General features: G+C 26.9%; 3 long non-coding RNA genes across 3 annotated transcripts; all 3 read left to right on the plus strand.

The window, feature by feature from the left end:
* Positions 1-3,083: 3,083 nt before the first annotated feature.
* LOC115888092 lies at positions 3,084-4,112 on the plus strand. Its single transcript, XR_004051208.1, has 3 exons — positions 3,084-3,298; positions 3,530-3,804; positions 3,962-4,112. It is a non-coding gene; the product is annotated as an uncharacterized LOC115888092 (long non-coding RNA).
* Positions 4,113-4,164: 52 nt separating this feature from the next.
* LOC115888090 lies at positions 4,165-8,384 on the plus strand. The gene is made up of 8 exons (XR_004051206.1): positions 4,165-4,493; positions 4,557-4,833; positions 4,895-5,131; positions 5,517-5,720; positions 6,612-6,805; positions 7,154-7,293; positions 7,900-8,076; positions 8,217-8,384. It is a non-coding gene; the product is annotated as an uncharacterized LOC115888090 (long non-coding RNA).
* Positions 8,385-9,414: 1,030 nt separating this feature from the next.
* LOC115888091 lies at positions 9,415-13,780 on the plus strand. The gene is made up of 3 exons (XR_004051207.1): positions 9,415-9,582; positions 9,938-10,109; positions 10,614-13,780. It is a non-coding gene; the product is annotated as an uncharacterized LOC115888091 (long non-coding RNA).
* Positions 13,781-13,990: the final 210 nt, after the last annotated feature.

Consider the following 13,990-nt stretch of genomic DNA (forward strand, 5'->3'; position numbering starts at 1 on the left):
TATTGCGTTGGTTAGACTTGATTTAATCAGGAATACCAAGCAAAAAATTTAAAAAAATAAAAACTATTTAAAAGCTAACATCTCTGAAGCTAACAGATTCTATTTACAAGAATCTTTTTAATAAACTGTATTGGTAAATATTTTAAAATAATGATTCATAATGTTTAAAAGGGTTAAAAAATATCTAATATTACTGGCAGCTCTGGCTAGGGACATTTTGGTCTAAATGAAAACAGTTACCGCCCCTGGAAAATATTCTTTTAACAAGAGCTGTCAACGTTGAGTCAAGTTAAAGACTTGTGAAGTTATTTTTTATATAATTTATCTCATATTTCTTACTATTTAACTATATAGAATTAGTTTCTTATTAAACTAAGGGATATTTATTGAATAAAAACACTTGTTTCTTAATAATTTATTAAAATGTTAAAGAAATGCCTGATTTTATAGTTCATCTAATTATTTGCGTACCAGATAATTTCAATATAAAAAAAATAAGTTTTGTATGATATTTTATACTGGAGGGAATAAATACAAATAAAGACAAATCATTTAATTAATTTAAGAAGCATATTCTACTGAAATTTTAATAAAAACCATCCATGTTTATTAAAAAAAGTTAAAATCGAGGCATCCAAGAGCAAAAAATACTCGATCGTGATTGGTCATTTTCGGTCGCATGGAGGTTTTGAATTTTATTCTCGTTCGATGTTGCCGGATTGTTAAAAAATGTCGAAAATCTTTTTTTCTATGTGATTTTTGTGAAATTATATTAGTTTAAATTGACCACTGGCACTATAATAAGGGTTTGGTAAGGGTCATTTCTATATATTTTTAATAAAACAAGTATCAGTAATGTTGTTTTGTAGAAATTTCTTTAATTACTTCTTGTGATTACGTACTAACATTATAGTCTTTATTCTTGGTTTCGATATATTTATAGCATTAAAAATATATTTAAACAGCTTTGTTTTATGTTTATTTCATGATTTTTGTGTGTTTATGTTTATAATTACTTATTTGTTTTTTATTTATGACAATAATTATTTTATCTTACGTAAAAAAACGATTTCAGTGGAACGTATTGAGTAAATAATAACTTTTGAGAACAAAATTAAACCTAATTTACAAGAATTTTCTATAAACAATTTTATTAGTAATAAATAAATTAATTTTATGAGCAGCTTAGTTTTACGAATGACTTCAATCTGGCAACGCCGGTCCTCCTTTGGTCGTTTGCAATCGAAGGATCCGCACGTCCTCTCGTCGGTTGCATGGATTTTTTAATTTTCTCACGAAAAAGTGCGTTTAGTGTACACAATTTATGCGTAATATGTTACTAGTGCCCTGCTTAGCCTCCTGAAAAAGTGAGTACCCATAATTTTATGTATTTTTTGGGATATTTTAGTTTAAAGTTTTTGGATTTCGCAATATCCATCATGGCTGCCTTCTTCTCAATGTTCCCCATTAAGTTATTAATTTTTAAGAATATTGTTTAAATAATCTACGTAGATTAATAAATAAGTATGTAAAACTATGTATTTTTGGTACTTTCTATACTGCGTGTTACATAAGGGTAAAATAGTACTACATTTTTGGTAAATTACGTAATGTATCTTTGATTTTTTGTTTAATTTTTTCGGTCAAGCAATGTTTAAATAAAATGGCCGCCTGTTGGAATTCGACGTCTTGATTTTTTCTAAATTGCTATTTTTAATTTAAATTTCTTTTTATAGGGCATACTTGGAGTTTTCTTTATTTTTTAAAAATATAATATGCGCATTTTAATAATATTTTGAATGAGTAGGTTTTTTGTATTTAAGTTTTAAATAGGTAGGTTTATTAGGTATTTTATTACGTATTTTTTTTATTTAAGAATCCTACATGCCTACTCGTAGTATTTATGTTTCAGCATTTTTGTAATGATTTCTGATATTGGTATTTTAAAATATATTTCTCTTTTAAAGCGCGTTATGTAATATTACATATTAAAAAATAGTATTAATGTTGACAAATGATTTTTGCTAACTCAGTATTAGTTGTAAATTTGCATTGAAGAAATAAATCAATTGTTACTGAATTTTTATAAAAATTAAATATATTTCGAAAACAGTCAGTATGATTTTGAGGTAAATTTTGATCGAATGTTTTTTGTGTCTTCATAGTAGAAACTAAAAATGTAATAAAATATATTGGATGTCTCATTGTTAAAAAAAATATTACTTTAATATTTTATTTATTTGAAACACTGAAGGTTTAACTTTTAGCTCTAAATAATATGTTACAACTCTAAAAACTGCTTGTGTATTTTTATTTTTTTATGTGTTACATCATGGAAAAATTCTTTGGATTTTGACCATATTCATCAAATTTATATTCTTTTTTTCTATGTCATATAACATCTTGATATTTTTGACATTTTTGGTATAATAATCAAGGAAAAATCTTATAAAATATTGCTGAGATATAAATGGAGCATCTCTTTTTTCATTTAAAATAAATATACCTATTTATATATTGTCGTAATATTTTTATAGATGTTCGATAATATTTTTATAGGTATTCCAATATTTTTTCTTTTTTTAGGCGCGTTATATTAATACTACAACACCACACACTCCTTCCCCACTCACACGAGCATTGCTAGCTCTCTGTGTTGGTTAATAAAATTTCCTAATTCAACATTAGTGAATTTCATTAGCTGATGCGGTTGGTTAACAGTGTTTTTGTCGGTGTGGATCCCCGGCTTAAGATGACTCCAGAGCGCGGCGCGGCCTTCCCCAAGAGAGGAGACTTCTTGGGTCACCCCCTAACCCCGATGTTCGGGCATCGATGACCTGTGTAGCATGCAGAGGTACCCAAGGGAGTCACCACCCTCTGATTTACGAGCTAGGTGTTCTAATGCTAGAGGCTTCGGCCGGATACAACCTGGCACCCAAGCTCCGAGATTTCTTCGTGCACGTATTCCGTGACCCTCGAAGAGGCAGGGGCGGGATATCGGACACATTGAAGATGATGAGGGGGGTCCGCCTGTAGGGGGTCCCGGTGGATGTCCGTCCGACGGGTGACGAGGGTGACCCAGACGAGGCGGCTTAATTGGGATGGGAACTGACTGGTGAGGCTTAATCGTCGACCAATGGGTCGAATCTGCACAAGGAAGGCAACCAGCACACACTCGCAGGCGGGTCGTGGAAACATTTCTTTGTTTTTTCTCTTGGTCTGCCCCGCGTCGAATTTTGAAGGCAGAAAATGTCGGGAGGAGGCGAGCATAACCAGGCCTAACTCAAACCTGTTAAAAGTAAGTTTATTTTTTTATATTACATTAAATTGTAAACTTTTACTGTACTCTCTACCAAATAACTTTTTTACCGCACCATGTAGCAATCAAAATTCTTTTTATATAAGTGTTGTATATTTTAGTTTTTTTGTTACATGAGCTTCAATTTAAAGTAGAATAACTTTAATAAGTTTAAATTCGAATTTAACTTGTAGTTACTTATATAACTAATTTATTTTTTTATCTTTTTAGGACAACCCGGGTTCGCAGCGCGATTTTAAAAAACAAGATTGAAAAAGTCAGAAATTCTATCTACATGCTACATATGATCAGTCCCAAAAAATTTCGGATTGTTCCAGGCACCGTCGAATACCTGGAAAACGTGTTTATTGTCAACTCTACAGGATCGACCGAAGTCCATGGAGTTGGGGGCATTCGATGTGCCCCATAGCAGTGAGACGCCACTGTTTTTTTCGCCGTATAATTATTATGGCGGGACTGAAAATGAACTTAAGCAAGATGCGATGGTGAGTTTTTATATTTTTATATTGTTTTTTTTTTGTTGTCTATAGCTTGTTTTTGTTGTAGAATGTTTAGGAGGGGCGTTAATCACCGCGACCTTATAGATCTATTGTGTGTTGTTTTCGTTAGAAATATTCAAATATAATTTTTTTTCTCTTACAGGTGATACGGTAGGGCTGGAGAACTTCAAAAGTCGGTTCGCGTCGTGGTTCCAAAGCAGTAACTTTAGGTTCCCTACATTTACAGAATGTTGCATTAAGTACTCGTTTTTTAATTTACAATTTTTACATCCATTTTACTTTTTTTCTTACTCTATACAAGGCTTTAATATAAAGTTTTTTAGCAATAATAAATGGGGGTAATAAAAAAATAACTCCAAAGAGACAAAATTAGGTAGCATATTGTTTTTCTATTATATTTGGAAATAACTATTTTTCGTCTTATTTTAACATTGATAATATTATTTAATTTTTTTAATAGTGATTTTTAATTAAACGTAAATTAGTAAATAATGCAATTTTACATTATAATGAGAATTAAAGTATTAGTAATTTATTTTTGTTACTAAAAATAAACAAGGCTAAAATTAAATTCAGTTTGTTCCTACATAAATATTTTTAGTACTAAACTGCTTTGGAATGATTTTTTTGGGGGGACAGTAGCAGGATTAGGGCCATCTTCTAGATGCCATCAGGTAAATTTATATAACTTTATATTTATCATTTTCTTTGACTAAAAAGTGTTTTTCTTTTTTTAGGTAGGTGCGCTAGCGTAGTCGTTTGTTGTAGCATTATATCCCTTTTCCCCCTTTTTAAAAAAAGTTTGTAAGACGCCTGTGAAATTTGTATAAGTTAGTTATATAAGTAGTTGAATAAGAATTGTTGAGGTTTGGAAATTAGAAGAGGACAGAGAAGATGGAAGAGGATTGCTGTGAAATAGAAGGAAAGGAGATAGGAGATGTTTGAGGAAAGGAGGAGGATTTTGTCCGCTGTAATGGAAGTTTTTTGAATGAAATTTGGAACAACTGTATTGAGGTATTTTTTTTCATCTAGTTACAAAAAATAAATACTTATCACAACTTTTATTTTTTTATAGATGTTATTGATATCTTGGACATCACGTTTCATTTATTTGTGTATTATACAAGCCTATCTATTGGTGAAAATGTAAAATGGCAGCTGGTATAACACCTTGTATGAATTTATTATTAGGAACTCCAACGAAGTTTTGACATAATTTAAACTGGGAAAAGGCTCACAAATGACTAGTTTAGGCTGCAGTAGTACCAGGACTTTAAATTGGCTTTCACAACACAGATATCTTTCAAAAATGGTAAGTTTTAACATATCATATTCTTTTTTTTTAAGTTTTTGGAATACTTGAAAATTATGATAAATATTCATTATTTACAAGTTTAATATTTTGAGTTTATACTTCTACATATATTTTAATAGGTATTGTTATGGATTCTGTGGGTCCACTAATTTAAACTCACCATAAAATACTTAACGAATTTATTTTCTCACTATATACACACATAATTAACTTTTTAAAAATCCTGCACCAATTTGTCAACAAATTTGTGAAAAAAATTCAATAACTAACCGTATTTTAGATAGCTGCTTCTCGAACGTTTGAAGATTATCTTTAAGGTTTTTTTTTATTTAAATTAATCTAATTTGATACTACAATTTTTCCTATTTATTTTAATTTTTAGATATCTGTTCGAGTGATGTACTGGGCGTTAACAGTTGCTGTTACAAATCTGCAAATGAGTTACTACTGTGCATACGTTTGAGAAATGTCAAGAAATGTTTTGAATGAAACGATAGTGAAAAACTTGTCCACAAATGTCAATTTCAAGATACAATCGATAGTACTAATATTGATTGGCCTCCATTACCATTATGCTATAAAAATGGTAAGTTATTTATCTTATCTTTTTTTATTATAATATGCATTGCAAATGCATAATAATGTCTGCAATTTTGTATTTAATTGCAAAATTGTAGGCTTAATAATAAAAATAAGTTATAAAAATATTAATATATTTATTCAACAAAATAAAAACACTAAATCACCACAATACACCAAAACACTTTTACTTTTACACTGGACGCGCGTTTCGCCAACCATGTTAGCATCATCGGCAGATGATTATAAACTCAAAAGTTCATCTGCTGATGATGCTAACATGGTTAGCGAAACGCGCGTCCAGTGTAAAAGTAAAAGTGTTTTGGTGTATTGTGGTGATTTAGTGTTTTTGATTTTGCTGTGTAACACCAAAGGTTCCTACCCTCAACTGTAATATTTATTCAATCTCAAAATATACTTATGATACCTACAAATATGTGCATCAAACAATTTTATCTAGTATAAGTATTTTCTTTTTGTTAAATATATGAAAATTTAATAATATTTTAAAGAGTTGCTCCTTGCAGTTGTAAAAAAAAAAAGTTTTTCTTTTTTTAGGTTTTTGGAATGCTTGAAAATTATGACAAATATTCATTATCTACAAGTTTAATATTTTGAATTTATACACATATATTTTAATAGGTATTGTTATCGATTGTGGGTCCGCTAATTTAAAGTCACGATAAAATACTTAACGAATTTATTTTCTCACTATATACACACGTAATTAACTATTTAATAATCCTTCACCATTTTGTCAACATTTCCTATTCAAAAACTAACCGTATTTTAGATAGCGGCTGCTTCTCGAACGTTTGAAAATTATCTTTATCGTTTTTTTTTATTTAAATTAATTTAATTTGATACTACAATTTTTCCTATTTATTTTAATTTTTAGATATCTGTTCGAGTGATGTACTGGGCGTTAACAGTTGCTGTTACAAATCTGCAAATGAGTTAGAAGTTTGAGGAATGTCAAGAAATGTTTTGAATGAAACGATAGTGAAAAACTTGTCCACAAATGTCAATTTCAAGATATAATCAATAGTACTTAGATTGATTGGTCTCCATTACCACTAAGCTATAAAAATGGTAAGTTATTTTTATTTTTTTATTATTTAAGGCTACAATTTTTGTATTTCACTACAAAATTGTAGGCTTCAAATTCAAAGTAAAATAAGTTTGAGATTGAAAATATATTAATATATTTTTTTTCAATCTTTTTAGTTATTTACAAATTTGTATCAGACAATTTTAATTTTATTTAGTATGTTTTCTTTTTGTAAAAATCTATGAAATTTGACAATATTTTAAAGAGTTACTATTGCGTTTATTTTTTTAATATCTACCTAACATATTAAAAAAAACATATTTTTTTATTCCAAAATGTGTGAAGAAACAGACTATAAAAATTTACTTATTTATTTTTTGTATTTTTAGTCAGCTATATAAATTGGTATTAATGGACGTTTTGACAGCTGTTGCCAGTCCAAGTTCCAGTTTTAATGGAAAATCTTTAATGGACACAGAAAAATGCCATTTACTGAATTGACTTCAACACCTGTTACCTTTTAATAATGGTAAGTTATGCCTATCAAATTAATCTTATAAAATTTTATTTGCAAAGCTTGAAAATGCTGAGAAATTATTAAAATTTCCGTCATATTCAAGCTCTTTTGGTTCAATATTAACAGGCTCTATTTCTGTTTTCTTTTGTGAACTAAAACAATAATAAAAAAGACTTAAAAGCAGGACAAAATAAAATACAGACACTGTATTACTGGTTGCATATCATCGATCATGGAAAAAAATGCAGTTTTTAAATCTTTTTTTAATAATTAATATTTAAGTTTCCACTAAGAATACACGCAATAAAATTATAAACCGAGTAAATATAAGTTGATTTTTTTTATTTTGATATTTTTAGTAAAGTAGATACCTTATTTATATCTTTTTCGATCGTTAAAACCGCAAATATTATTATATTAATTATAACTATTTTTTATTAGATAAAATTAACTAATTTTAAGTCTATCTAAGATCTTTATTGTTTATTGTTTATTTAATATGACTTTTTTAAATTGATATAAAAAATAGCTATTATTTTTTTACATAATTTTGAATATTTTTTTATGTTTTAGAAAGATGATATAAAAAATTATTAAATATTTGTTTTTCAATTTTAGGTATACAACGGTACAATTGCTGTTAGAAGTCAACAAGTAGTACTAGTTGCAGATAATATATTATGGTGGACATAAAGCTTTAAATGGAATGAAACTTACAGGAAAAATAAAGGAAAACCATTTTAGACTGTATGTATACGTAATAGCTGTTAGAGTGTATGCAGTCCTTCATCAATGGTAAGTTATTTATCTCTTTTTTTTATTAAATTTCTTTGACAAGGTTGCAAATTATGATAAATTTAGTATGAACAAACTGACGTCATAATTTTTTTTTGTTATTTAATTTTTTTTATCTTTTAATTTTTTTGTACTTTTAGTGAGCTGAACAAATTGATGGTAATGGACATTTTGACAGCTGCTGTCACAACTCAACGAACAAGTTGCAGCTTTGAAGGAAAATTTTTGATTGGATACAGAAAAATGTCGTTTCAGGATGTAAAGTTAATAGGACCAAGATTGTGCTTGACATCTGTTGCCTTTTAATAATGGTAAGTTATTTTGATCATTTTATATACAGAGATTTTCATACAACTGGTTCATTGAAAGTTTTTCAGGGTATATATTTAAGTCTCTAACTAGTTTAATTTGGACTAAATTTCATTTTAAAACACTTTTAATGAGCTAGTTACGTGAAATACTCTGTATATATTTTTATGAATTGGCATTGATAAGCTTGAAAATTCTGTAAAATTATTAAATTTTGTAGAATATTCATACTTTGCAGTTTGTACAGTCTTAGAATTTTATTTTGCCTTAAATTTTAACAGGTTTTAACTTTTTTTATTTTGGAAGCTAGAATTTTCATTGAAAATATAAAGAAATTAGAAGGTTTTAACGCAAGTTTTAATGATTCTTTTTTTCGTATATTATTTTTATCCATCTTTTTAAATTTACAGGGTATCTTATTTAAAAATATATACATTTTCTACCAATAACTTAAGTGGGTGTCAAATGGCAGTGTATCATATTTATAACAATAAAATGTATTAAAACTTGACAAGAAACCCTATAATTTGTTTTTTTTAATGAATGGTCTAGCTCAAAAAATAGAAAAAAAAATTAAATGAACAATGCTAAGAGTGTATTACTGGTTGCATAGCCTTTATTTTTTTTAAGTTACCACCAAAATAAATATATTAATTTCCGAGTTATTGCTAAATATTAGTTTTACTTTTATATATATATATATATATATATATATATATATATATCTAGTAAATTAGTTATTTATTTTTTTGATCATTAATAAGTCATAATAATGTATTACTGTCATATCAAGGAAATTTACAATTTTTATATTATTTCTGAAGTTATCAATAAAAGTCTTTCTTTTAATTTTATATGACTCTTTATAACTTACTCAAATTAATATAAAAAATGTGTATTATTTATTTGTTATTTTACATAGTTCCAAATATTAAGATAATTTATGTTGTTTGTCTGCTTCTCTGATACTAAAAATTTACTACAATAAAAATTACCTAATATATTTTTTATTTAGGCATACCTAAAGGACAATTGCTATTAGAAACAAATAAGTCGTACTAGCTGCAAGTAATATTTATGGCGGACATCAAAAAGCTTTAAATGGAATGAAACTTGTGTAGAAGAAATCGAGGAAAACCATTTTGAACTGCTGTTACTTAATAGCTGTTAGAGCCGATCCAGTATTCTTCATCAATGGTAAGTTATTTATCTATCTTATAAAATTTCATTGGACAGCTTGAAAATTTTTAAAATTTTCTAATATTCGAGCGCTTTTGCTCCAATATTAGAACAGCCAACAACTATTAAAAATAGGCAGGATAAAATAAAATGCTGATACTGTATTACTGGTTGCATATTTTTACGGAATCCGTGGGTCCGCTAATTTAAACTCACGATAAAATACTTAACGGATTTATTTTCTCACAATTTATGCTGATCACAACACACAATTAACTATTTAAAAAAATCCTTCGCCAAATTGTCAACATTTCAAAACTGTTTGGTTTAAAATTACAGTAAAAATTTACTTAATATTTTTTTCGCATTTTAGGTATATGCTGGAGCAATTGCTGTTAAAAATCCACAAGCCGTACTATCTGCAAATATTATTGTGGTGATCAAAAAGCTTGACATGGAATGAAATTTGCAGGAAAAGACTCAGAAAGACCATTTAGGACTGTACTTAATAGCTGTTGAAAAGTGGTCGCAGTCCTTTATCAATGGTAAATTATTTATCTCTTTTTTCTTACTAAATTTCATCGACAAGCTTGAAAATTATGAAATATGCAGCTGCACAGATCTCTGAGGTCAACGTCTATTCCTATATGTCATTTATTAAAAATTGATATAAAAACTTCTCAAAAATAATATTTAAATGAAAAAAAGGAAAAAGATTTAAAACATACCGATTATTATACAAGGGTGAAAACCTTAATTTAAAAAATATGAACTTTGATTTTTTTTAACATTTCGTTCTTTCATTTTTTATTAATTTGTATATATACCAATTTTTTATAAATGATATATTGTGGTCTACCTGGCAGAAATAATTTTCATCAATTGTTATTTCAAAAGCCACAATAATGCGGTTTTTTTTTCTCATAGGGTATATGCAAATTATTAATTTAAAAAACATAGTTATTGCCTTAATAAAAATATATATATTTTAATTTTTGCATAGATCGTTTTATTCCTTTTTTTAATATTATTTTTATTTTATTTTTTAGATATCTCCTCATTTTCTTAACAATGGATATCTACAGTTGCTCCTACTCCTCACTTTCCTCTTTCACTCGACATAAAGCAGACTCAATACTCCTCAATGCCTCACCAAGGTTCGTTAGCTTCATTAATAGTGTTATTGTTTCAATAAATTTGTTTATTGGTTTTTATCCTCTTACTATGTAATTACATCAGGCGTCATTTTAATGTTAATTTTTTGTAAAATTTTGATAATCTGGATAGAAACCTTTATTTTTTCTTAAGCTTTTGCAATATAAAACACTAGTTAAGAGCAATACACTTTATTTTATGAATAGGACCATTATCTCTGTTGATATTGTTTTTATATTTGTGCTTTGTGTTGCCTCTAGTTTGAGGGATGTTTGATTAATTTTAAATCATTCAAATCAATGCAATAATCTTTATGGAGGATATGTTGAGCAACATAATACTAATCTGTTACAATTTTTCATTTCAAGCTTTTTTTCAATCTCACCTATCTTATATTTTACTTCCATTCACTCAGTTCAATCATTAAATTGTTATTAAATAAAACTATATTGTATTCTGGATTTCGTAAAAGGTATTTTTTAAAAGAATTAAAAACAATCTTTATAGACTCATTTCCAATTTATTTTTATCTTGTATTATTTATATTTTCCTAAGCTTCTCTGAGTTTATTCCAGATCATCAAAATTATATTTTTTATACTTGCGCAGCTGCGTCACTATAGCCCTATGAACACAAGTATTATTTTGGTTTTACAGTGTATGTTTTTTAATATTTCATTTATTGTATTAACGCGAAACTAAATTTTATAGAATTTAACTAACTTTATCTTCATCCGGATGATAATTTAATAGTTAATGGTCAATTTAATATTTTTTCATAAAAATTAAATGTGATTATTGAATACCAATGTCAAGCCAGTAGAAATGATTTATTAGTGTTTATTTTTTTGAAATAATTTTTTTATTAAATCAATTTTGGATACTTGTGTTCATATAGTTTTTTTTTGCTTTTGAGAATTATTTTTGGTACCCTAACACAGATGTTTTTAATCAATTTATATGATTTTAAAATATGTTTATATCTATTTTGTATTTAAATTTTAGCGATAAAGTTTGTTTCTTTAACACAGAGAGCAATGCACTTCATGCATTGTTTTCTTTTTTATGTGCAGAATTCTCTTTATATACAGTATGTCCTCAGAACGTCTTTACAAGAGCAAAAGCTTTTTTTTTATTAACATTTTCATAAAAAATACATTTCTTATAAAAATATTTTTCTTTTTAATATTTTCATTTTAATTTATTTAACAAATATATTGTGTGAGCATATTCGTAGATATACTGTGCGATTCAAGTATATTTATACTAAAATTGTTTTTTTTAAATGCAATAAAAGTAATCCAATCAAAATTGCATAAATTAGTTGTTTTAGAACCTTTAGTATTACTGGTTGCCTAATCGATTCTTATGTAATGTTGTGGTAATGTTCTTATTATTTAAAAAAATCTTATTTCCAGTAGTAATTTTTTCTCTCAATTTTAGTATTTAAAATGTCTCTGAAAAATACAAACTGATGTTTGCTATGTGTTAATAAAATCGTTACACTTGCGTTTAAGATAATTAATTACTGCTATATAATTTTTTTATAAAATATGAAACAAACTTTATCTCTTAAAATTTATGAATTTTACATATGAAAATGGTCTGCTAGGGTATATAATATATTTATTGTAGGATCAATTGAAATATCATAAGCCATGATATAAAAATTAACACTTGTATATACATATTTGTTAAATATATAATTTTAAGATAAAACACATTTTTACACAAAAATAATAATTCTAGTTTTATATGTGGCATATCGTTTTTCAGTTGGTCCTTCAACATTTAAAATCTTTTGGCATAGAATTCATTCCACTTAAATGTCCCAAAAAGATATATTTTAATACCAGTTTTGTATGTTATTTGGTGTATTAGAATTTTATAAATATTGTTTTTAATATTTTGTTAATAATAGTGATCTATAGCTTACCTTTGCTATCTGTAATAAGAAATATTTCTAAATATTTTTTGTCGAAAATAAATATTACTTTATAACATTTATTAAGCAAAATAAATTTGCAGATCCCTATTATTATCAAAGAGATATCATTAAAGTATTTCAATACAATATCTTTTTTTTTTTCAAACGTCATAAAACTATTAATTTTTGCAACGTGATGGCAACAAAGATTGACATAATATAAAAAAGTAATTTTTACGCTTAAACACAAAAGTGCAAGAATTATTATTAAACTGACATTAAGTGTCAGATTTAACAAGCGTAACCATAATTTCTCGATATATAATTACTTACAAAATATTACTTTTAAATATTTTTATATTTTTGCAATTTTTGAAATTGTTTAAAACATTATTTGTGACGTTTGAAAAAAGAACATGTTCTGTTCGGAGTAAAAATGACTTTTCACGAACGTACAGTCTCGCCGCAAAAAGTATAATTTTTACTCCTAATAAAACAATATACCGTATGATCGAAAAAAACGGCGTCCAGTTGGCTTGGAAATGAACATCAATTACATTTCTCATATAATTTTATATATAAAATGACAGCAATCTTCATTTTATAGCCATCGCCGACGCCATTTTTATTCGATAATATTGTACTATTTCTGTACAAATGTTATTATCTGTTTTGTATATAATATTATTGTAATCTATTGCTGTATTTTTGTTATAAAATTGCTTTGTATACATCTATATTTTGTAAGCGTTTTAGAGGTTCCGAGCACTACGTTTACAGTCATTTCTTTTTTCATTTTAAATATTTTTTTGTCGTGTCTAATAATTAATCAGCTAATTAAGAATATTTTTTTAGTAGCTAAAAAAGAATAATTTATATTACCACAGAGTGGCCCAATGTTACAAAAATAATCATGTTAGGTCTTCACTTTGAAATTTTCACTAAATTTTTTTTTATAAAATATAGGGGTTACAGTAGATCATATTTTAAAGTCAGTTCGTAGAAATACACAGGGTGTTTTTAATATATTTTTGCTTCATATTGGTAGTATTTAAATGCAATGTTGTTATTTTAGATTTTTCCTGTACATTTTTAAAGCTTTCATAAATTTATGAAGTCGTATTTTTTTAATTGAAAATCTACATTATAAAATGCTAATGTTTATCTGTGTCGTCTCTACTGAAGTAACGACTTGCTCTAGAAAGTTGCTTTTTTTACTAAAAGATAGCTAATTGGCTCTTCTAAAAACTGTCGTCGCCGGATTTTTTGTTTTTCATTTAATTATAAAAAGATAATAAAATATTTTTATTTCTGATGTCATGGCGGATGCGCCAGGCTTCAACTA

The sequence above is a fragment of the Sitophilus oryzae genome, unplaced genomic scaffold (genome assembly GCF_002938485.1).
Source record: "Sitophilus oryzae breed Bouriz unplaced genomic scaffold, Soryzae_2.0 scaffold_682_pilon_pilon, whole genome shotgun sequence".
NCBI classification, from domain to species: Eukaryota; Metazoa; Arthropoda; class Insecta; order Coleoptera; family Curculionidae; genus Sitophilus; species Sitophilus oryzae.